The sequence below is a fragment of the Puma concolor genome, chromosome E4 (assembly GCF_028749965.1).
Source record: "Puma concolor isolate L17-30 chromosome E4, mPumCon1.1.hap2, whole genome shotgun sequence".
Classification (NCBI taxonomy): Eukaryota; Metazoa; Chordata; class Mammalia; order Carnivora; family Felidae; genus Puma; species Puma concolor.
The window spans coordinates 5,799,606-5,822,943 of record NC_141683.1 but is presented as its reverse complement, the minus strand read 5'-3'; the positions used below and the strand labels follow the sequence as shown (position 1 = coordinate 5,822,943).

Here is a 23,338-nt window from a genome sequence, read left to right as displayed (position 1 = left end):
CTTGCCTCCCCGTCGGGGAATCGAACCCCGGTCTCCCGCGTGACAGGCGGGGATACTCACCACTATACTAACGAGGACGGCGGCGGCCGGCCACCCGGGCGCCCGACCCCTCTCCGGCTGCCTCCCCACGCCTGCCCCTGCCTGCCCTCGCTCGACGCCCTGCCCTGCACAGGCGCCCGGCACGGCACGGGCCACGCCGCACCCGACCCCAGCCCCGCTTCGGCCCCCTCTCCCGCACGGCAGCCCCCAGCCCCGACTCGGAGTCCGCCCGGACCCGGGGCCCACACACGGACCCGGACGGCGCTCAGTACTCCCAACGAGCGCTGCCTCTCTCTCGTCTGCCAGGCGGGCATCGCGCCGGGAGAAAAGGCCCCAGACGGCAAGCGGGGCTGCGAGGGCGAGGGCGAGGAAGGCGGGGTGGGGAGCAGGGCAAGGGGCGCCGACGCTGGACGGGGCCTGCAGGGAGCTGGGGGTGGGGGTGCGACAGCGACGGGAGCCGCGCTGGCGGCGGCGGCGGCGGCGGCGGCGGCGGCGGCGGCGGCGGCGAGGCGGCTGGCCGTGCTCCTCCGGGGCAGCCGCGCGTGTCTCGCCCCTTGCGCACCCACACAGCCGCCAGCCGGGCGCCATGACGGCCAAGGACGCCAGCGTTAGCGCCGCGTCCCAGCCAGGCCAGCGGCGACGCGCCCACACCCGCCGTCAGGATGGCCGAGCGGTCTAAGGCGCTGCGTTCAGGTCGCAGTCTCCCCTGGAGGCGTGGGTTCGAATCCCACTCCTGACACGCCCACCTTTTGGCCCGCCCCACACAGCAGCCACGCCACCCGGGACTGGACCACACCCTCTCGCGGCCGCGGCCCGCCTCGCACCCGAGCACACGCTGCCCGGGACCGAGCTCCAGCCCCTCCACCCTCGCCGCCTCGGGCTCTGAGCGCGCGCGCGCGCGCGCGCACACACACACGCACTGCCCGGCGACTCGAGCGCCTTTCCCACACCCGCAGGCTTCGCTGACTTCGCACCCGCTGCTTTCTGGAGGCTCTTTGGTCCTCCTTCTCGTCTATTCCCGCCCCTGCCCTCCTCACCCCGGCACTCGCGAACCAGCCCAGGCTGCAAAGCTCCCCGCGCTTCCCGCTCCCACTTGGGGCCGCTGGACAGCGCCTGGCTCTTCCAGCCAGCCGTCCGCTTCCGCCGCCACCGGCAACACGCACCCACCCCACCGTCACCCCGTGCTTTCCCCCCGGCCCTAGTCCATTCTCTCCACACCCTCCCGAGGCGGCCCACACGATTCTCCACCTAGGGGCCTTCCCCTGGCCACACCTACCTGCCTGCCTGTCTGCCTCCCGGGAGCCATACAGCCCAGCCGTCTGCTGGCCAGCCGGCGGCGCGGACCCCTCCCTTCTGGGGGCCTGGCTCACGAGTCCAAGCCGGGAAGGTGGCTGCAGGGAGCAGTGAGCGGAAGCCCTAGACCCCCAGGCCATCCAGCCGGGCGCCACAGCGCATCTCCTGGCTCGGGGAGGCCGCCGGCCGGCCACTCCGCCCCAGCGTTCCTCCCGGATCCAAGACCGCCCTCCTGCCTCCCAACCTGTCAAGGCACCGAGCCGGACCCCTAGGGAGAGGCGCCTGCCAGCGCGCTCAGGCCTTTGCTCTCTTGGCCCGAGACGCACTCAGAGGCGCAGGCGGCGCTACCTGGCCTCTAACTCCGACAGACGCCGGCGCCAGCGCAAACACACACCCACACACACACACACACACACACACACACACACACACACAAAGACACACAGCCCACCCGCCCCGCCCCCCGCCCCCGCCCCCAGCCCCCGGCCCCATGGCTCCACACACGAGAGGTCCGTTCCCCACCCCGTCCTCCAGGACACACACTGCACGCGCGAGAAAACCATCCGCCAAACGGACTCTGGCTCGGGGCTGGGAGTAGCTGAAGGCAAGGTCCCTCGCCTGCCTGCACCTGCCACAGATGGCTCCGGCTGTTTGGGGTTCGGGCGCTGGCCGGGCTGGGTCCGGCTCCTGGCTGCCTCTGCGGACACGGGCAGGCTGTGGAGGCGGCCCTGGACGAGGGACAAAGCACGGGATGAGCCCAGTCCGCCTCCGTGCCTTCCTCTGCCCGGACGTCCGCGCCGCGCCGCGCCCCAGGGGCTGGCTCTCCGCGTGCCTGGAGCCTGTCTTGCAGACCGCCCGCCTCCTGCTCCCACGGAGCAGACGCTCACGCTCACGCTCACGCTCACGCTCACTACTGGCGGGGACCGGCAACGGAGGCGGCCGGCGCCGCTGGGGAAGCCCTCTGTGGACCACGTCCGTGGGTGCATGGGTGGTTCAGTGGTAGAATTCTCGCCTGCCACGCGGGAGGCCCGGGTTCGATTCCCGGCCCATGCAACGCGCCATCCCCTTTTGGCCCCGCAGCGCCAACTGCGCGCTACGCTTCCTCTCTCCCACCTTCAGAGCACCTGGCCAAAGCCACCTCTGCTCCTCTCTGGGGGCCCGCCCACGCCCCATCCCGTCCCCGCCCCTGCCGCACAACCCCTTCCTCCTCCCTGGCTCGCTCGCCCTGGGGACAGAACTCCGCCCGCCCGGGAGCCAAGGGCCCATCCGCGCCCGCCCACACACCTGCCTTGCCCTTCTTCTCTTTAACGACGCTCGCCTCGCTCCAGTCTCCCGATTCACTGCAAGGAACGCATCCACGCACCAACTCGCGCTGCCACCCGCACGCTCCTCCCCTTCCCTCGCACCGCCGCCCCTCCCACCAGCCCCCCCTCCCCGACACACACACACACACACACACACACACACGCACGCTCTGGCTCACTCTACCCACACTCCAGAAATCCTCCCCTTTTGCACAAACGGCAGAAACCAAGCTGCCACGCCTAGGTGCGCTATACAGCCCATCGTCCGCGAGGGTCGCTCACAGACTCCAGGTGGCACCGGCACCCGCACCCGCAAGACCCCAGCGTGCCTAACGTCATGGTCGCGCAGGCCCTTGATTCTCTGCGACCCGCTTCGCCGCCGCGCTACCGTGCCAACGCGGCTTCCTCTTCCACCGCTAGAGCCACCCACGGCACCAAAGTCCACCACCGTCCTCCATCCCTCTCCCACCCCGACCTCCACCCCTCCACCCCTCCACACACACCCACACGCACACACACACGCAAAAGCAAGGACTCCGAGGAAACTTCCCGTGGGCACGGGAAGCACCCGGAGACCCACGGCCGCCGCGGCTCCTCCGCACCGCTGCAGGGGGCTTGTGCGGTTGAAGCGAGTGTGCCCCGGCAGGTGTGCGCGGCGCACCGGCTGACCGCTTGGCCTCGAGAGGGGACACCTCTGATCACAGAACAAATCCCCGGCGGACAGGGGTGTCCAAGTTGGGGCGGGAAGGAGACTGAGGTGTGCGATGGACCCTGGGAGGCATCCGCAGAAGAGGACGGATACAGACAGGGGTGGACAGAGGGACGGACGGCGCCTATCATGGCGAGGCACAGGGCGAGGCGGGATGGGAAACTGTGCAAAGTGCAACTGGGAAAAGTGTGCGTGAGTGGGAGGGGTGGTGGAGGACGCCGCTCATCGGGGGTGTGGGGTGGGGCGCGGAGGTGGCGAAAGGGACCACTGGGTAACACGCCGGCCCCTTTGCCCAAGGATGGAAGGGACCGACGTGTCCTGCAATTGGAATGACGAGTTGGCGACAAGTGCGCCCAGTCCCCCGGGGTGCCTCGACCGCCACCCACCTGCCTGGCTGCTGGGTTGTCTTCCCCCGTGGCTCCCACGGCACCTCACCCCTGTCTCACCTCCAGTGCCCCGGGGGGGGGGGGGGGGGTGGTCCGGGCCGTGCCCGGATGCCTCTTCCCTCCTCCACCTCCCGGGCACAGCGGTCGGACTCTGCGCTCGCATCGGCGCCCAAGACCGGCGTGCCCCTGGGGTCCGCTCTCCGTCGCCGGGGAGAGACGCAGCCAGCCAGGTCGTGGCGCTCCCGCCCCGCGTGGGGCAGGGAAGCCGCCCGAGAGGTTCCAGGCCCGAGGGGGGCTGCTCGGCCAGGTGACGGGACTCAGGGCTGCGCGTGGCTCACCTGACCCACGCGCCCGGCACCGCCACCGCGGGCACCTCAGGAGGGAGGACAGGATGGCTCGTCAGCGTGGCCAGCTAGGAGCGCCACCGGAGGGGGCGGTGGGGGTCCGAGCACACTCGGGGGGCAGGGGCGCCTGCGCACACTGGTGGTCCCGGCGGGGGACAGAGGCCGCCCCGGCCACTCGCGTCTCGGGCTGTGGAAGCGAAGGTGCCAGGCGAGCGCGTGCGCGGGGCGGGGGACGGGGGGGGGGTGGGGGAGTGCGAAGGGGAGAGGCGATGCCGAGGGCCTCCGGTGGGCCAGCCAGGCCAAAAGGCTCAGACGGGCCGAGGTGGCAGGGCGAGACTTGGGGCTGCCCGTCGGGGCGTGGCAGGTGGCCTTGTGTGCACCCGTCCATCGTGGCGGCGGGGCCCGCGACAAGCTAGCCAGCTCTGGCCGGGCGTGCTGGCGTGGGCTAAAAGGGGGTGGTGCGGGTGCACTGGGGACGGGACGGTGGGGGGCTCGGCTCGGCCGGCCGGGAGGGGAGGCCCCGGAGGGCCAGAGGAAGAAGAAAGGCTTCCCTGACCGGGAATCGAACCCGGGCCGCGGCGGTGAGAGCGCCGAATCCTAACCACTAGACCACCAGGGAGCGACAGGCTGCGCGCCTGGCCTGCACCCCCTGGACCCAGCGCCTCCATTCCACCCACGCGGCTGCGCTTGGGCCCCGAGGCCCCTGCCTCTGCACGTCCAGCCGCCCGCCGGCCCCACGCAGTCCACCCGGCCCGCTGGCAGCACCCGCAAAACGCTGCGCGCCGGCCGCCCTCGCACCCGCACGCCGCCTGGGGCCACGTGCCCAGCGCCCATCGCCCAGCGGGCCGGCTCGCCGTCCCCCACTGCCAGCGCCCGGCGGGTCTGGCCAGGAGGGCCCCGGAGCGGCGCAAAAGGTCGGGCGGCTGCGTTGGCCGGGAATCGAACCCGGGTCAACTGCTTGGAAGGCAGCTATGCTCACCACTATACCACCAACGCTGCACGGCCCGGGCCGGCCGGACGCGGCCGGCCCAGGGTGCGCTCCGGCGCCTTCTCGCCTTGGCGCTCGCTCGCCGCTGCTGCTGCCGCCGCCGCCCGGCGCAGCCCTGCCCCGACGTCCCGCCCGGCCGCAGCTCTGCCCGGCCACCACGGGCTCCGGCCACCACGGGCTCCGGCCGCCCGGCGCCCCAGCCTCGCCCCTCCGACTCAGCTGCGCCGGCCGGTCGCCGGGCACGCCCGCCCGCCCTGCGCCCCGCGCCCCGCGCCCCGCGCCCCGCGCCCGGCGCCCACCGCCGCCCGCCTCTGGAGGGCGCTCTGGCCGCCTGGCCACTCTCGGGCCCTCGGAGGCCGGCTGGGGAGCCCCGCCACGTCCCCGGCCCGGCGTCTTCCGCGTCCTCCGCGGCCCGCAGCTAGCGGCCCGGCCCGGCCCGGCCCGGCCCGGCCCGGCCCGGCGCGGGAAGGAGCAGAGGGGGCGGGCGCAGGCCACACCACCTCCCGCATCCAGACGGGACCGGACCCATCTGCCTCCCACCCGAGCGACACCCACGGCGCCTGCGCGGCCGGGCGGCTGGGCGGCACGTCGCCGAGGAGCTCGCCGTGGCTGCCGCGGGGACCACACGAGGCCCCGGCTGCGCGGTGGCGACCCAGCGTCCGGCCTCGAGCCACGCAAAGGGCTGGGGCCGGTGGACGGTGGGCAGGCCGGGCACGCGCCGCCGGCCGGACGACGGACGGCCGAGAAGAAGCGCCCCTGCCCCTCGGGAGCAAGAGGTGGGACCCAGAGCTGCGCAGGCCACCAAAAAGGGCGTCTTGCCTCCCCGTCGGGGAATCGAACCCCGGTCTCCCGCGTGACAGGCGGGGATACTCACCACTATACTAACGAGGACGGCGGCGGCCGGCCACCCGGGCGCCCGACCCCTCTCCGGCTGCCTCCCCACGCCTGCCCCTGCCTGCCCTCGCTCGACGCCCTGCCTTGCACAGGCGCCTGGCCCGGGCCACCCCCATCCCGACTCCACACCCCTGCCTCGGTCCCTCCTCCGCACGGCATTCCTGGCTTCGATACGTAGTGGACCCAGATGCACTCACGGACCGGTTTGGCGCTGGGTCCTTTCAGCACGCTGCCTCTTTGCGGCAAAGCGGGCATCGCGCCGGAAAGGAGGACGCGGTGTGTGGATGAAGGGTGGCAGTGGTGTTCGTTCCGGGGCGGCGGAACTAGCCGTGGCAGAGGTGTAGTCCTCCCTGCGGCGATTACTGTGTCCCACGGGAGTGGTGGGTTGGGGGAATGGGAGAACTGAGACCGACCGTGGAATCCGACCCTGGATGTGAAAAGCAAATTCTCGCCAAGTCCCTTCATTGGGACCATCAGGCAATGAAGGAGAGAGAGCACGCAGATACAGGTGGAGCCGGTGAGGAAGATCCAACCTCCAGCAGGTGGGAGCCTGTGCATCACACGGGAGGACGGAGTGGACTTCTCGTGTGTGTGTTTTTCCAGTTGCGTGACTGATACCCTCCGTCATATGGCCCAGCGGCCAGCGTGTTACCCAGAAGTACCGTCCTCCTCCTCCTCTCCCCACCCCAGTCCCTCATTCCCCTTGCCCGCCACCAAGACTTCACGTTTACTAGTTTCCCATTCCTGCCTTACCATACACCTAGCCAGGACCTTCCCGTTCCTTCTCACCGGCTCCGTACCGTTCTTCTATGGGTGCTCTCCAAGCTGAATCGCACAATCCTGCGTTGTGTGCAACTTGTATCCCAGTGCGACGTGCATTACGTTAAAACTATTTAATATATCCTCGTTATACTAGCTTGTCTTGACTTCTTTAGTTTTTCCTTTCTCTGAAGACCTTTTATTTTGATTTTTTTTCCGTTTTTCAGAACTCCTCCCTTTTGCCAATCTTTTTCACACCACTTGATTTTTTTCCCCCCGCCCCCTGGCGTCCTGGCTACATTGTAAATAGTGCCTCATATTGTTTCTGATCCTGGGAAATCAGTTGTGTGCTCTGTATTTTCTGTATTTTCTTCCTAGGCTTTTAGCTTCTGGTCATATGGGAAAGCTGGCTTTCGTTTCAGTACCCATGTATTCTCTGAAGCTACTGGGCTTTCTTCCTTAGTACAGGACGTGGATCCTCAGAGCCTGGTAAGAAAATATATGGGTGGGAAAAAGCCCTTCAGGTCTGTTGACTCAGCCATCTGTCATGACCCCTGTACCTCTAGGTAACTTGGCCTGTGAATTTTTATAAAATCTTTTGAGTCAACTGAAGATGTATCCCTGAGGAACCAGTGTGTTTCAGTCATATCTGCTTTGTTGTCTAGCAGAGAAATGGCATGCTAATATTTTGTACTTCATGAAGATGACTTTGATCTGGTTTTACAAGCAGCTGAAGTTTCCACCTGTTTACATCTAGAAGACTAACTATCTGAGGTGTACCTGTACTCGTGTTTTTCTGAGCCTGAGTCTGTGCAATGAACGATCTGTGTTTCTCTAGCCAGGAATTTCTGAGTCACAGTATCTACCCCTGGAAATGCCAGAGGGTTTCGCCAAATGCCCACAGGCTCTACAAAATTCTGAAAATTGACCTGTTCTTAGAATTTCATCCAACCAGTCAAATTACGTTCATTACTAAAACTTATTTTCTTGATTCAAAGTAACTTGCAGATTGGTTTCGATGTAAAACATTTTAGTTGTATCAAAACCACAATGAGATACCACCTCACACCTGTCAGAATGGCTCACATTAAAAACTCAGGCAACAAGAAACGTTGCCAAGGACGCAGAGAAAGAGGATCTCTTTTGCATTGTTGGTGGGAATGCAACCTGGTGCAGCCACTCTGGAAAACAGTACGGAGGTTCCTCAAAAAATTAAAAATAGAACTACCCTACGACCCAGCCATTGCACTACTAGGTATTTATCCAAGGATATAGGTGTGCTGTTTCAAAGGGGCACATGCACCCCAATGTTTATAGCAGCGCTATCGACAATAGTCAAAGTATGGAAAGAGCCCAAATGTCCATCGATGGATGAATGGATAAAGAAGATGTGGTATATCTATACAATGGAGTATTACTCGGCAATCAGAAAGAATGAAATCTTGCCATTTACAACTACGTGGGTGGAACTGGAGGGTATTATGCTAAGCGAAATTAGTCAGTCAGAGGAAGACAAAAATCATATGACTTCACTCATATGAGGACTTTAAGAGACAAAACAGATGAGCATAAGGGAAGGAAAGTAAAAATAATACCAAAACAGGGAGGGGGACAAATCATAAGAGGCTCTTAAATATAGAAAACAAACAGGGTTGCTGGAGGGATTATGGGAGGGGGGATGAGGTAAATGGGTAAGGGGCATTAAGGAATCGACCTTTGAAATCATTGTGGCACTATATGCTAACTAATTTGGATGTAAAATTTAAAAATTAATTAATTAAAAAATTTATTAAATTTAAAAATGTTTAAGAAAACATTTAGTTTTACTTCTTATAAATTACTAAGTTCTCTACCGAGAGCCAGGGCCCATTGGCTATATTTTTGAACCACAATTGTGAGTGGAGGGAATAGTACTGGGGGAAATGTTCAACCTGGTCTGTATGTCCGGTCTCCAGAGGTTGTCTTCCCTCCCCCGTGGAATATTCGCTATTACTTGAGAATTACATTCAGGAAGAGCTTTGAAGATCACTGCCCTTTCGAAGTTACGTTTTTAAATAAACGCTCGGCATCTGGGTTTTCTAATTCAGAGAGAGGTAATGTAAGTGGGTTTCATAGAAGTTTAGCGAAGTAAGAACATCAGGCTGATGTCCCAAGCGGGGATGTCAGTTCAAATCAGCAGCAAGCTGTTTCCCCAGCACTCATTAACCCCTGCTTAGTCCTCCACTCCATCCCGCCATTCTCCATTGCCTCCGGTGGTGAATCTGGTCTTAACTCGTGTCCAGATCTCCACTTGGGGAGAAAGAGGACGCCGCTTCCCGCTGGTGCTAAGAGATTGGGAAGAAAGGAAGCAGGATTCTACTGTCGTATGACAGGGATGGTTTAATGTTCTGGCTTTTAGAATCACATAACTTGGAACCTACTTGCAATCTCAAGATGAAGAAACGAACCCAGATGGCGGAACGCTAGTGTTTGGTTAATGGTCTACACATACATAGGATGTGCGAAATTTTGCTAGGGATTGTGGGTAGTCTCTGTGGCGCAATCGGTTAGCGCGTTCGGCTGTTAACCGAAAGGTTGGTGGTTCGATCCCACCCAGGGACGCCTGAAGTGATAGCCTCACTTTTTTTTTTTTCCTTCATTTTAAAAATCAGAGTTCCGTTTCCAATCCAAAATTCCGCGAATTACTTGTCTACTAAGAGAAATTCTCTGAGTGCCACATCTTAGGATCAGGAGCTTTCTATGGAGAAACTAGAGATAGCTGTACTTCCCTTTCCTCTAAAATCAAAACCTTTTTCGAGCTGCTTTTTTTGCAGAATTCCACAGCAAGTGGGCCTTTGCAAATGAGCACTGCTAGTACAGAAAACAGTTAAGGCTCTTTTGAGTTCAGTTAATTCTTGTAGCAGATGGCAAGCACCTGGAGAAACCCAATGATCTCTGGCCGCGTTTAAAAGGAATTAAAGTTTCATTTCCTGCATTAATGTGCTCTCACGTTTATCCTGCTACTTACTTAGGACTGACACTGCTCTTAGATATAAGGCTGCAGTGAAGGTCCTAGAAATAAACCTTCAAGGCTCTGACTGGGGCTCCAACGCTTCTCGTTTCATATTGTGCTCTCTTTTGGTGATCTTGTTGACTTTCAAATTTGTGTCTCCAGAACCTCTCTGAGTTCTAAACCTACCCACGCCTCCACCTGCCTGCTTCACATGACCCGTTGCCCTCGGGGTTATCCTCTCCCAAGCTGAGTTCACCTTCTCCTCATCCCCGAGGCATGAGAGTCTTTTCCAGTGTTTCCTCTCTTAGTGAATGGCATTACCACCACCTTTAGGGAAACAAGCCAGATGGGAAGGGGACTTCCTTCAAGTCTTTTTCCCTCACCCAGCAAATCCATCCGTCGTCGAGTTCTTCCAATTTAACTTCTCTGCCTTCCATTCCTGTTAGCCCACTGCCGGGTTCCCTCGGAGACTGGACCCGGGTCACCTTGAGAAGTCCTGTTATAGTGCAAGGAATGTGTTGTCAGGACTCCTGTCTGTGAGTGTTCTCATGCCAGGAATTCCTGTGAGCTGGACCTTCCCCTCAGCCAAAGCTGACTTTTTTTTTCATCTCTCAGATGCCCTTCCTAGCTCAGAAGTCCGCAGACAGGAAGACCACGGCAACAAAACTGTTGGCTAAATCAAACTTTCTCCCTGAAGGCTTTTCGAAAAACACAAAATCCTGGCTTGTCCCTAGTCTCTAAATATGTACCTGTTATTCGTCTATTTATTCATGCACACATACGTCCATTCAACAAACATATATTGACAACTCTTATATGCCAGGCACTCTGTAAAGAGCTGTAAATAAAATGATGAGTGAGAAAACAGGTACAGTTACCATACTTTTTCAGTTCATAACCTACTTTCTGAAATTCCTACCAAGATCAGTGTGATCCCGCTGTGCCCCCTGGGGGAATTTCCAGAACAAATGGGGCACCATGGTCCCTAAATCTTTATCCTGCCATTTACAAAGCTATGGAGGCTCCAAGGCTATTCTATGTACTCGCCCCATATTGGCCGAAAGAACTTGGCTTCTGGAATCATCCAAATCCGTTGTACTGCCAGGGTTTCAGACTCAGGAGAGCAGGGCAGGGTCTCTGACTGCCTAGAGTTGAGCTCCCCAAAGTGCTGCACCCAGGAGCTGGCAGTTAACCCAGGAGTACAGTCTGGTGTTTGGCCACAAGTTATTCAATAGGAAATGCCAACCCGTGGACTCTGCCTGATCTTTGTAATGAGTTAGACTTTCTGCTGTTAGGTTAAAGCTTGGTGGTTCACAGTCCACCCAGAGACTGCTGTCCTTTGAGCCACAAACATGCTTCCTTTGCCTGCAGAACTCCATGTTTCCCCTCTCTTCATAAGCTCCTTATCTCATTTCTGAGTTGTTCCTGCTATACCTGAGGCCCCGTGAGTAGTTTCTTCTTGGTCAAAAGACTTTTGAGTGAAAGAATAAGTCATCCGGCCCCCACATCTCCAACATACAGTGTTGAGACAGGCATGGGTCAACCTCTGTTGACACTCCCATTCGAAAGAGAGAAATTGAAGACCACTGGTCCGCATCAACTCTGACATCCAGTCAGATTCATGTGGCCAGTTCCTTGATTAAGCCCCATTACTACTCCCTGGGAATTCCTCACTTTTGCTTCCTGAATTCTGCTTACTTTTCCAGAGGAATAGTCGGTGTTCACAGCTGATCATTTGCTCAGCCTGCTTCCTGCTCATAGGAGTTTGCAGGTCCAAAGGCTTCTTTTAATTTTGTACTGCCTCTGTCCCTTTCGGTCCAAGCTGATATACTTCCTTTAAAAGCTTGAAGAGTTTCTTATAAATATATCAATATATACTTCACTTATTAGGCAAAAGCCACACTCACAAATCTCTTTGAGATCAGCCCTTTTCTACATTGGGCCCCTGGTAAGGTTGCTGTGGGTCAATGTCCCTAAGATCCTTAAAAGCCTTCTTAACAGGAAGGTCTCTGAGGCAAGCCCTTAAGATTCATAAAAGGCCTTCTTTCTTTCTGAAAAAGTCTAGGAGGCACGCCTTCAATCTTCTTGAGGTGTTAATAAAGACTTCTGTAGATACAGATTTAGGTTCCTTTTTCCCCTGGACCATGTTTCCTGACAGCACCTGGGTTTGATCTCCTTGGCCTCCCCCTTTCTTCCTGAAGCATTTGCTGGATGGAAACTGTCCCAAGCCTTACATTTTGTCCAAATTCCAGCTGAAAACTGAATACTCAGTCCTTACTTCATGTCTCCTTTCTAGTGTTTCATTATAGGCAGTGTAGAGGAGGAAAAATTCTTCTTGGTTCTTTTAGCTACAAGGTACTCCCCCAGATTCTGATTCAATGATGTGTAGACTCATAAACAGTTTAGAATTCCTTTATCCAGGAAGTCAAAGCTAGCATGTAGTTTTGACAGATTCTGTAGATTCCTTCCCAGACTCTTTCTTTGGCATGAGTTTGGCTATATTCCTGGCCTCCTAGCTCCCCTTTGGTTATTCCCTTTATCTGAGTCTGGTTGTTAATTCTCATAAATCTATGACCGCCCAGTGATCTCTCAATTAATTCCTTTTCTGCTTCATTTGCTAAAGTTTATTTATGCATTTTCTATCCAAGACCACTAATATTTAGACATCAGTAACAGAAAAATATGGGTATCCGAAATAGGTGAAAGGGCTTTGTTGGCTGGAAAGCAGGGAAGATATTTTGAATACTCTGGAAAGGGAGTCTAACAACCGGAGAACTGCTGTGTAGCAGTGAAGGGTCATCTGTTGCCATCTGGGAACCTGCATTGCTAATGACTTAGGACTTTGTCACAGGTGTGAGAAATTTAAAGGCTCAGAAAGTCTCCTTTTAAAACAGTCTTAAAAAAAGAGAATGGTGTAATCAGTCCCCTACATTTTCAATTCATGGCACCGTTTAAAATGAAGAGACTTTAGTGACCTCCAAAAGGTATATGTAAAACTGTTTGGCTTTGTATCCTTTTTTTGGTGTTTTTTTTTTCTTCTTGAGAGAGAGAAAGAGAGAGCCCACACAAGTGGGAGAGGGGCAGAGAGGGGAGAGAAAGAGTCCCAAGCAGGCTCCGCGCTGTCGGTGAAAAGCCTCACGTGGGGTTCCATCTCAGGAACCCGTGAGATCATGACCTGAGCCTAAATCAAAAGTCAGATGCTTAACCGACTGAGCCACCCAGGCACCCCTCACCTTGTTTCTTTTTTTTTTTTTTTTAACACTTTAGTATTTAACATACAACCAACTGCCCATATTTAAAATATATAATAAAGGAGCACCTGGGTGGCTCAGTTGGTTGAGTGTCCAACTTCGGCTCAGGTCATGATCTCATGGTTCTTGGGTTTGAGCCACATTGGGCTCTGTGCTGACAGCTCAGAGCCTGGAGCCTGCTTCCGATTCTGTGTCCCTCTCTCTCTGCTTCTTCCCTACTTGTTCTCTGTCTCTCTCAAAAATAAATAAACGTTGAATAAATAAATAAAAATAAATAAATAAAACATACAGTATGATGTTTTGACATATGTACGTACTACTGAAGCCATGATTACAATCAAAATAATGAGCGTACCCATCATCCCCAGAAGTGTCCTTATAGCCCTTGATAATTCTCCTCTTCTGCCCTTTGCTAAGTCACGTCCCCACTGACCTGCGCATCTCGAGTGATTACGGATCTGCTTATTGCCACTGTAGATTAGTTGGCATTCTCTAGATTTTACATAAATGGAGTCATACAGAAGGTCCTCTTTTTCCTTTGGTATCATGAATCTTGTTAATTTTAGTCATTCTAGAACACATGTGGTGTTAACTCCATACCCACTAAGATTGCTGTCACTTTAAATACAACAACAACAATAGAAAATAGAAAGTGTTGGCAGGAAGGAGAAATGAGGACCACCAAACATTGCTGGTGAGAATGTAAATGACCCCACGATTTTACTTACTAGGTATATACCCAGAGTAATTAAAACCAGGGGCACCAAGGGACGCCTGGGTGTCTTCAGGTGGTTTGAGCCCCGTGTCAGGCTCTGTGCTGACAGCTCAGAGCCTGGAGCCTGCTTCAGATGCTGTGTCTCCCTCTCTCTCTATCCCTCCTCGGTTCTTTCCCCCTGCTCTGTCTCTGCCTCTCAAAAAATAAATACATGTTAAAAAAAAACAAAAAAAAACCTAGATACTCAAACTAGTCCTTGCATGTGAATGTTCACAGCGCCACTACTCACAGCGGCCAAGAGGGAGAAACAACCAAAAGTTCCATCAGTGGGTGAATGTATAAACATGTCGCATATACACACAATGAAATGTTAATCAGCCATAAAAAGGAATGGAATTAACATTTAAATGATACACGCCGCAGCTTGAAGGAACTCCAACCACAAGCTAAGTAAAAGAAGCCACAGACAGAATGTTACCTGTTGTATGATTTCGTGTAAATGAAATATCCCGAATAGATATGTCCATAGGAACAGAAAGCAAGATGATGGCTTCCAGGAGGAGCGTGTATCGAGGAGTAATTGCTTCATGGATGTGGGGCTTTATTTTGGGATGATGAATATGTTTTAGAACTAGGTAGTTAAGGTAGTTACACAAAGTTCCTTAGTATATTGTTAATGTACTAAGTAACTGAATAGTACTCAGTAACTGAATAGTTCCACTCTAAAATAGTTAAACTTATATGCATTCCACTTAAAAAAAAAAAAAAAAAAACAGGGGCGCCTGAGTGGCGCAGTCGGTTAAGCGTCCGACTTCAGCCAGGTCACGATCTCGCGGTCCGTGAGTTCGAGCCCCGCATCAGGCTCTGGGCTGATGGCTCAGAGCCTGGAGCCTGTTTCCGATTCTGTGTCTCCCTCTCTCTCTGCCCCACCCCCGTTCATGCTCTGTCTCTCTCTGTCCCAAAAATAAATAAACGTTCAAAAAAAAGAAAATTAAAAAAAAAAAAATTAAAAAAAAAAAAAAAAAACTCAGCCGCAGAGTCCCTGAAGTCCAATGGTCAGCTGGTTTGACCATAAATCAATATATTGGTGGTTCGAGTCCCCTGGGGGAGGTGTGTTGGTAACCTGCTATTTTCCAGCCCTGCTGTTGCTCTGTCAGAACGGACTTTTTCTTTTTAATTCACCCCTCTTATGTGACCGGATGAAAGCAACTTTGCGCTATATCCAGAGGGAGCAGAGGCAAAAGTGCTCTGAAGAAGCAACTGTCCTACACTGAAGCCTAACCAAGGCAGTTCTCTCTTCTGTGTGTTTAGTATAAGGCATCACCTTCTAGGATGTTTAATTATATGTGTCTACCTGACTGGGTCATGGGGTGCCCAGATATTTGGTCAAACATTATTTGGAGTGTTTCTTTTTTTTTTTTTAATTTTTTTTTAAATTTATTTTTGAGAGAGAGAGAGATGGGGAGGGACACAGACAGAGGGACACAGAATCGGAAGCAGGCTTCAGGTGGTCAGCACAGAGCCCAACATGGGGCTCGAACTCACAAACGTGAGATCATGACCTGAGCTGAAGTCGGAGGCCTAACCCACTGAGCCACCCAGGTGCCCCTGGAGTGTTTCTGTGCGGATGTTTTTGGATGGAATTAACATTTAAGTCAGTAGACTGAGTAAAGCTTATTGCCCTGGCTAATGTGGGTGGGCCTCATCCAATCAGATGAGAGAACTCCTCCTGCCAGACTGCCTTTGAACTAGGATATTGAGTTTTTCCTGCTTATGGACTTGGACTGGAACACCAGCTCTTCCTGGGTCTCGAGCGTACTGGCCTTGGTCTTTGGACTTGAACTACACCAGCAGCTTCCCTGGTTCTCAGGCCTTCAGACTCCAACTGGACCCACCAACTCTCCTGGGCCTCCAGCTTGCCAGCTCACTTTGCAGACCTCGACACTCCATGATCATGTGATCTTCAGATACAGAAACATATATAGATATAGATAAAGATACAGATATACATATAGGAACATGTATAGATATAGATATACACACAGACATAGATACAAATATACGTGTGGATGTCGATCTCCTATTGGTTCTGTGTCTCTGAAGAACTCTGATACACCACGCAAGCAGGTGCCTTCTTCTCCCTCCTCTCATTAACTCCTAGCAGAAGATCTGAGGGTTCCTCAAATTACAGGAAACAGAAACAACTTTACAATTTCTTTTTTTTTTAATTGGAAACATGCTACTGAATACAATTTTAAGGAGAGACTGCATACCTGTTACCTGCTACCCCACTATCTTAAACCACACGCAGGCTGCTTGAGCTGCTGAGGTGAAAATACCCCCCAAAGAACTTGGCAGTGTCCTCACCAGAGGGAGAGCCACAGAGGTTAAAACAGAAAGGACCGTGCGTTCAACGGATATGGTGGGTGGAAAAGGTTCTGGGCTCATTTCCAAGGGTGCTGTGGGGGTGGGGCCGTGGGAAAGGTTCCTGGTTGGGGGAATGGAGGAAGATGACTTAGTTTGGGAGAGCATGACTTTAGACCCTCCCAGTGGTGGGGTAAAGAGCTGAGAGCTCTGTTGGGGGTGGGCCTGGAAGGTCAGAGAAGCAGTGCAAACGGAATACAAAAGGGAATAGTCCAAAAGACCCTCTATTAGTGCCTGATATTTGTGATTGCGGGGAACAGTACAAATGGAGGGCCACATACCATATGTCGAGATGTTTTAAATTGATCAATTAAGCTCATAAGCAGTAACATACAATAAGAGCTTTCCATCTACATTGACAAAAATATTTTCTTAAGGACCTGTGGGTCCAGATTTGCATTTAGAATTGTGAGACTCCTCATAGTTCTGCCTGACCACCGTGGCCCAGGAAAGACCCTCTCCTCTCAATTCTAGCTCCTTCCTGAACTGAGAGGGGTCCTGTGCAGGTGTGTGGGCACCAGGATCTGTTCAAACCCCTGCAAACAGCCTTCCTTTGGCCACCTGTCGATCCTTACTTGCACGCACCGAAGGCTAATCCACTTCCACCACGCGGGTGGGGGAGAGGGGCGCCCTAACCAAACGTCAGCCATTTGTGCAGGTCATTCTACGTCCCAAATAACAGAGCCTGGCCGGGGAGAGGGGTGCGGCTCCCGGTGGGCATGTCCCCTTGGCCCTGAATGTTCCTCCCTCTGCACAGGGGAGGGCCATAATCAGAGAAGATCAGGAACAGGATCCTTTTTGGGGGGTGAGGGACCAAAAGAGAGACATGGGTTTCCTCAATCAACCACAGGGAAACTAGAAGTGAGAGAGGCACAAATATTTTAGGAATGAAGAGGGGAAAAAAGAAAGAAACACGAGCAAGCCCTGCGGTCAGAGGGAGTCGATGACAAAAATGTAGGAAAAAGTGTCCTCTTCCCTGGCTTGACTTGTGACAGTCTTTTTTGCAACTTTTCTGCCACTAAAGTTTCCTGCCACCCTCTGACCCACGTGGCAGTCGCTGCATCCAGCACCGCACACCCCCCTGCAGAACATTCTCCAGACGTTTCTAAAGGCCTCTAACAGGTGGCTGCATCATTCTTAAGATCTTATTCTAGGAGTTGCTGCTCAGGGACATCAAACACCTCTCCCTGGTGGTCTAGTGGCTAGGATTCGGCGCTTTCACCGCCGCGGCCCGGGTTCGATTCCCGGTCAGGGAAGCTGGTCTCACCTTCCTTGGTCTCTCTTTTTTTTTTTTTTTTTCCTTTCTGTCCACCGCTGACATTTTGCTACTGTTACGGCTCCTGAGCCTGGTTACCCCCAAGGCCGGTTGCACGCAGTCTTGCAGGCCAGCCAGTGTTCCCGTGGCTCCCCACTCCTGCCCGCCAAGGCCAAGCTCACGGATCCCCGGATTAAGACGATGCCTCGCAAAATCTGCCTGCCTCTCAAGCTTTTCCCGGGTGATCCTGAAATCAGTGCTGAGAACCGCAGGACAAAGTCACCAGGGAGCCAAAGACTGGTGTCATATGAGTTGCTATTCATCTTTGTATTATAGTTCCTGTCTTACAGGTAAAATGAACTAATCAACATATAGAAATGTATTCTTGCGCTTACAAAAGACCAAACGGCCCCAGATGTGGTAAAATCACCTGAGCTGTCTACACCTCTCGCATGTACCTTAGGGTTTCAATGAACAGGGAAAAAATTACATCCATTACTAAAACCGTACCTATGCCAATCAAACCATAACAGATGTGAGAGTCATTTGATAGAACCCATTTCATGTAGAAATTTTCTTAGACGGAAAAAACAAATCCATAATTCCCAATAGAGTGAGGCAGAGGCGAGTTTGGCTAGGCTTAGAGAAAGTGTTCATTCTTCACATACACCCCGTGTACCCCATTCCCGTGATATTGACACACCTCGGGGCGGGATGGCATGTGAGGTGCGCGCACGTGAGCCTTGGTTAAAACCGAGTTGGCCGCAACAGCAGAATGTCGGTGGTGATCAGAAAGAAAACAGGCTTCCCTGACCGGGAATCGAACCCGGGCCGCGGCGGTGAAAGCGCCGAATCCTAGCCACTAGACCACCAGGGAGCGGTGCTCAGCAAACGTTAAGTAGCGCCTTCTGGAAAAGGAGCTTAGGACCGATTCTGTCTCTTGGAATTCGGGGGGGATGTCCGGGAAATGTCCTTGAAATTTTAAATAACCTTTAAATGTGGGTTTCGTAACAGAGTCCATTGGAACTAGGGCACCTGCGTATGAGCAGAGAAGACACCAGCAACATTCGTGTCCACCTTCCTCGTGGTGCATTTGTACCTAGCATTTGCTACCTTTGATGAACACAAAATTCGGGATGGACCCACTGCCGCGATGGGAGTTCAGAGACTTAAGGCGAGTGCGCAGTAAGCACGTCGTCTTGGTGACAGAATAAACTGAGCTGCCAGCCCCGAGGCCACGCTTTCCATTCCAAGCAGAATTTGCTTCAAACGCAAAAAGAAGGTGATGGCGTTCTAAGCAAAAAGACCAAAGACCAAATAATCTTATCATATCCTTTCTTCCCTTACTTCCTGTATTAGCCAACTGCTTAGGGGGGGAAAGGATGACACAGAAGGAAAGGTGAAGACAGCACAAGCCAGAGTTCCTTTTCCTTCCAGTCCTTCCTTCCATATCAGCAAGCTGAAGGCAGAAAATGGCGGTAGGATGGGCATATTCGGGAGTAAAATAAAAACAGTTGAGTTAAGTCTGTGCAACATGTTCTGGGAATGCGGGGAGAGGGGACCCCCTCTTATACTGCCGGTGGGAATGCCAACTGGGGCAGCCACTCTGGGAAACAGTATGGAGGTTCCTCAAAAAGTTAAAAATAGAACTACCCTGCCCCAGCAATTGCACTACTAGGTATTTACCCAAGGGATACAAAAATACAGATTTGAATGGGCACATGCACCCCCATGTTAATAGCACTGTCAACAACTGTGGAAATTATGGAAATTTCCAAATTATGGAAAGAGCCCAAATGTCCATCGACAGATGAACGGATAAAAAAAGATGTGAGATATATATATATCTCACATATATATATCATATATATATATATATCATATATATATCATATATACAATCATATATCACACATATATATATATGTGTGTGTATATAAACAATGGATTATTAGTCATCAAAAAAATGAAATCTTGCCATTTGCAAGGATGTGGATGGAGCTAGAATGTATTATGCTAAGTGAAATAAGTTAGAGAAAGACAAATACCGTAGGTTTTCACTCATATGTGGAATTTAAGAAACAAAACGGATGAACATAAGGGACGAGAGGGGGAAAAAAGAGAGGAAGGCAAACCATAAGAGACTCTTAAATGCGGAGAACAAACTGAGGGTTGCTGAAGGGAAGGTGGGAGGGGATGAGCTAATTGGGTGATGGGTACTAAGGAGGGCCTTGTGATGAGCACTGCGTATTGTATGTAAGTGATGCATCACTAAATTCTACTTCTGAAACCAATATTGCACCATATATTAACTAACTAGAATTGAAATAATTTTTTTTTTTTAATTCATGTGCGTGATTCTGGTGATTCTGCCTATGAGTTAAATGCTTTGGTATTTGCACTGCCAACTAAAACCAAATCCGGACTTAGTTAAGGAGAGACTTCTCAAAAAAGACTACCGCAATAGAGAGAATGCTCCAATCTCAGAAATCTGCAAATATCTCAAAATCAAACAGCAAAGGGCGTTTCTGTCATAGGGTGAGGTAAGCAGAGCTTAGCAGAAACTTTTAAGGGGAAGTTGAGGCAGCAAGGGAGAGTGAACAGAACATGATGATGCTGCAGTTTCCCAGGAAATGTGTTTCCCTTTGGTCACCCGATTGTCAGGATCAGCTAGTAAATGGGACATGTTCTGCACGAGGGTGTCTGCTCAATCTTGGGGACACGTCAAAGTCCAAGGACCTACGGAGAGGAGAGAAGCTTGACTATAGGAGCTCAAGATAAAGCAGAAGAGGGGCGCCTGGGTGGCTCAGTCGGTTAAGTGTCCAACTTCAGTTTAGGCCATGATCTCCTGGTGTGTGAGTTCGGGTCCCGCATTGGGCTGTGTGCTGACAGCTCAGAGCCTGGAGCCCGCTTTGGATTCTGTCTCCTCCAACTCTCTCTGCCCCTCCCATGCTCATGCCCTGACTCTCAATAATAAATAAATGTTAAAAAAAATTTTAAGAAAAAACCAGATAAAGTAGAGGATAAGAAATGGGCCTTGAACAATATAAAGATGACATGTCACATTTGTGCGAATCATTTTAATTTTTCTTCACACAGAATGACATTAAATAGCAAGTAAAAACGACACCACGACAAGTTGGGAGGGAGGCCATGGAAGAAAGGGAAAAGCTTTATATTTCCCTACCTTTCACAGCCCTTTTCCTGCTGCTTTCTGCACAAGGCCTAAGAGCTCAGGAAGCCCAGGCTACAGCTCCCAGCCAGGCGTCGGGCTGGACCCTGGACCCGGTTAATCGATCTTTTTGCTTCGCCTGTAGGATAGACGCCAACAGAGGGCTCCTTGTGATCGCCAACTGCCCTCTCCGCCAGCAGGAGCCAGGCAGGCAGGCCTCTGGCTTGAGCCTGCGGTTGGATTTTGCTGACCCACCGCTTCTGCAAGGCCAAGCCTCTGCTCTGCTCTGCCCACTCCCACACGTGGGCCCCACACCCCCCAGGCCACCTCTTCGTCCCCAGTGGGAAGAGAGGCTGTCTATGACCACCTTCCACAACCTTGTGGACTTGGGAGGGGGAGGGGTGGAAAGCCCGCAGTGTTTCTGGCATTTCCACCTTGTGTGACTCCTATGCTGGTCTCTCACTCTCTCCGGCCGACGGCAGGGGACTGGATGCTGGTGGTCACCAGGGAGCTATGGCACAAGAGCAAACAAAGCCCTGTAGGTAGCTGGACCCAGAGCAGAAGGCAGATATAGAGAACCGATTTGATGAAAAGTGCCATTTCCTTCCTCATTAGTATAGTGGTGATTTATTCCTATCTGTCATAGAAGAATAGGACTTAATTCACCGTTCATTTAACCAATCTGTTACCACATCACTTTGGCTTATTCATCTTATTTCCTGGCTCACAAGTAAAATCAAGCAGTGAGTTACCATAGAGAAATACATTCCTATTTTGCAAGAAATCCAAAGGGATTAAGTGTGACTTTCCTGACTTCGCAAGTCCAGGAAGTGCATTACATGACTCTGGGCTTCCCTATACGACACCCTGAGCGCCTGGTGACGGCCACCAGTGGAAAGACCAAAAATGTAAAATTATTGGGCTGCCTAGAACTGTAATCGTAATTATTTTTAGGACTTCAAAGTGAGAGAAGATTTTATCATTAATAATGCTGTGCGTCTAGGGGTGCCTGGGTGGTGCAGTCGGTTAAGCGTCCGACTTCAGCCAGGTCACGATCTCGCGGTCCGTGAGTTCGAGCCCCGCGTCGGGCTCTGGGCTGATGGCTCAGAGCCTGGAGCCTGTTTCAGATTCTGTGTCTCCCCCTCTCTCTCTGCCCCTCCCCCGTTCATGCTCTGTCTCTCTCTGTCCCAAAAATAAATAAACGTTGAAAAAAAATTTTTTTTTTTTAAAATAATGCTGTGCGTCTATTGACATAAGCTTTCTAGATTTAGCAGATTCTGAAATACCGTGCACGTGTCAGCGTGAAAGTTTAATCACAAATCAATGATTCTCCACGGGGCGGGGGCGCATTTTGGAACTACTTGAAGGACATCTTCAATCTTCACAGCCTCCCTGCCCCTCAGGTGTCGATGGACCTAGCGGCCGGATGTTGGATGCTGTGCTTTGTTTCTTTTGAGAATTACAGTTAGGGAGACTAGGAGCTCACTGCCATTCTTCATTTACATTTTTGAGTAAATGATCAGCATTTTTACTTTAAATTTTTTTAATGTTTTATTTTATTTTTTGAGAGAGAGAGAGAGAGATCGAGCAGAGGAGGGGGGCAGAGTGAGAGGGGGGAGAGAGAGAATCCCAAGCTTGAGTCAGACACTTAGCCAACTAAGCCACCCAGGGCGACCCTAAAAGTTTTTGTACTGTTTACTTATTTTGAGAGAGCGTGCGTGTGAGCGCAAGCAAGGGTGGGACAGAGCTAGAAGGAGAGAGAAAGAATCCCAAGCCGGCTCTGTGCTGCCAGCACAGAACCCAATGCGGGGCTTGAACCCACAAACCACAAGATCATGACCTGAGCTGAGACCAAGGGTTGGGCGTTTAAGCAACTGAGCCACCCAGGCACCCCTACCTTTAAAATATATTTCAGGGGCACCTGGGTGGCTCAGTCGGTTAAGCGTCCGACTTCAGCTCAGGTCATGTCCTCACCGTCCATGAGTTCGAGCCCCGCGTCGGGCTCTGTGCTGACAGCTCAGAGCCTGGAGCCTGCCTCAGATCCTGTGTCTGTGTCTCCCTCTCTCTCTGACCCTCCCTCGTTCATGCTCTGTCTCTCTCTGTCTCAAAAATAAATAAACATTAAAAAAATTAAAAAAAAAAAGATACATTTCAGAAAGAAGTAATGAAACTAGCTTACAGAAGAGGTTGCCGAGAAGCTGTTATCATCAGGCTGAGGGCTGGTGGATGGGAATTCCCTCCCCCGCCCTGGCACCCCCCTCCCTCAGTCCAAGGGAAGGGTCCCTTCAAGCCAGCACAGGGTCCAGCCTAATTCTCGACCCGGGTCTCGACTCTGGGTAAAAGAAAGAGTGGCTTTCAGCTGGAGCAGGGCTTTGGGAGACATGAAGCGAAGTGCTGGGCTCCCGAAGGTGGTGGTGATGATTTCCGCGTCTGGCTTTTGCAATCACCCGAGTCCGTCCTGTTACCAGGCTCTGGATCACAGTGCTGGGCCCCGGGCGGTGGCGAGGGCCGGTGCTGGGCCCAGGAGGGCCGAGCGTGAAGTACAGCCTTCCTTCTCTGCGGCGAGCGCCTGAACAAGACAAGACCTACCTGGGAAGCCCTGCCCGCGACCGCACGTGGCACCGTTGGCGGCCACCTTCAGCTTTGAACTCAGGTTGGCGGGTGCGATCCTGTCCCTGGACAACCTTTTCTGAGGTGACCATCCTGTAACCTCATCCTGAGTTGACCTGCCCCCTACGTTTCAACCTGCCTTCGTTCATTCTCCAACTTTCTGAGTCTTAGTTTTGGTCTCTGCCGAGGGCCCCAACTCCTTC

At 53.1% G+C, this 23,338-nt stretch overlaps 5 non-coding genes across 5 annotated transcripts; 4 read left to right on the top strand and 1 right to left on the bottom strand.

Annotated features, from left to right (window-relative positions):
- Positions 1 to 695: 695 nt before the first annotated feature.
- On the top strand, positions 696 to 778 carry TRNAL-CAG (transfer RNA leucine (anticodon CAG)). Its single transcript has one exon. It is a non-coding gene; the product is annotated as a tRNA-Leu (tRNA).
- Positions 779 to 2,314: 1,536 nt separating this feature from the next.
- Positions 2,315 to 2,385, top strand: TRNAG-GCC (transfer RNA glycine (anticodon GCC)). Its single transcript has one exon. It is a non-coding gene; the product is annotated as a tRNA-Gly (tRNA).
- Positions 2,386 to 9,243: 6,858 nt separating this feature from the next.
- On the top strand, positions 9,244 to 9,317 carry TRNAN-GUU (transfer RNA asparagine (anticodon GUU)). The gene has a single exon. It is a non-coding gene; the product is annotated as a tRNA-Asn (tRNA).
- Positions 9,318 to 17,282: 7,965 nt separating this feature from the next.
- On the top strand, positions 17,283 to 17,354 carry TRNAE-UUC (transfer RNA glutamic acid (anticodon UUC)). Its single transcript has one exon. It is a non-coding gene; the product is annotated as a tRNA-Glu (tRNA).
- An 804-nt stretch (positions 17,355 to 18,158) lies between these two features.
- TRNAE-UUC (transfer RNA glutamic acid (anticodon UUC)) lies at positions 18,159 to 18,230 on the bottom strand. The gene has a single exon. It is a non-coding gene; the product is annotated as a tRNA-Glu (tRNA).
- Positions 18,231 to 23,338: the final 5,108 nt, after the last annotated feature.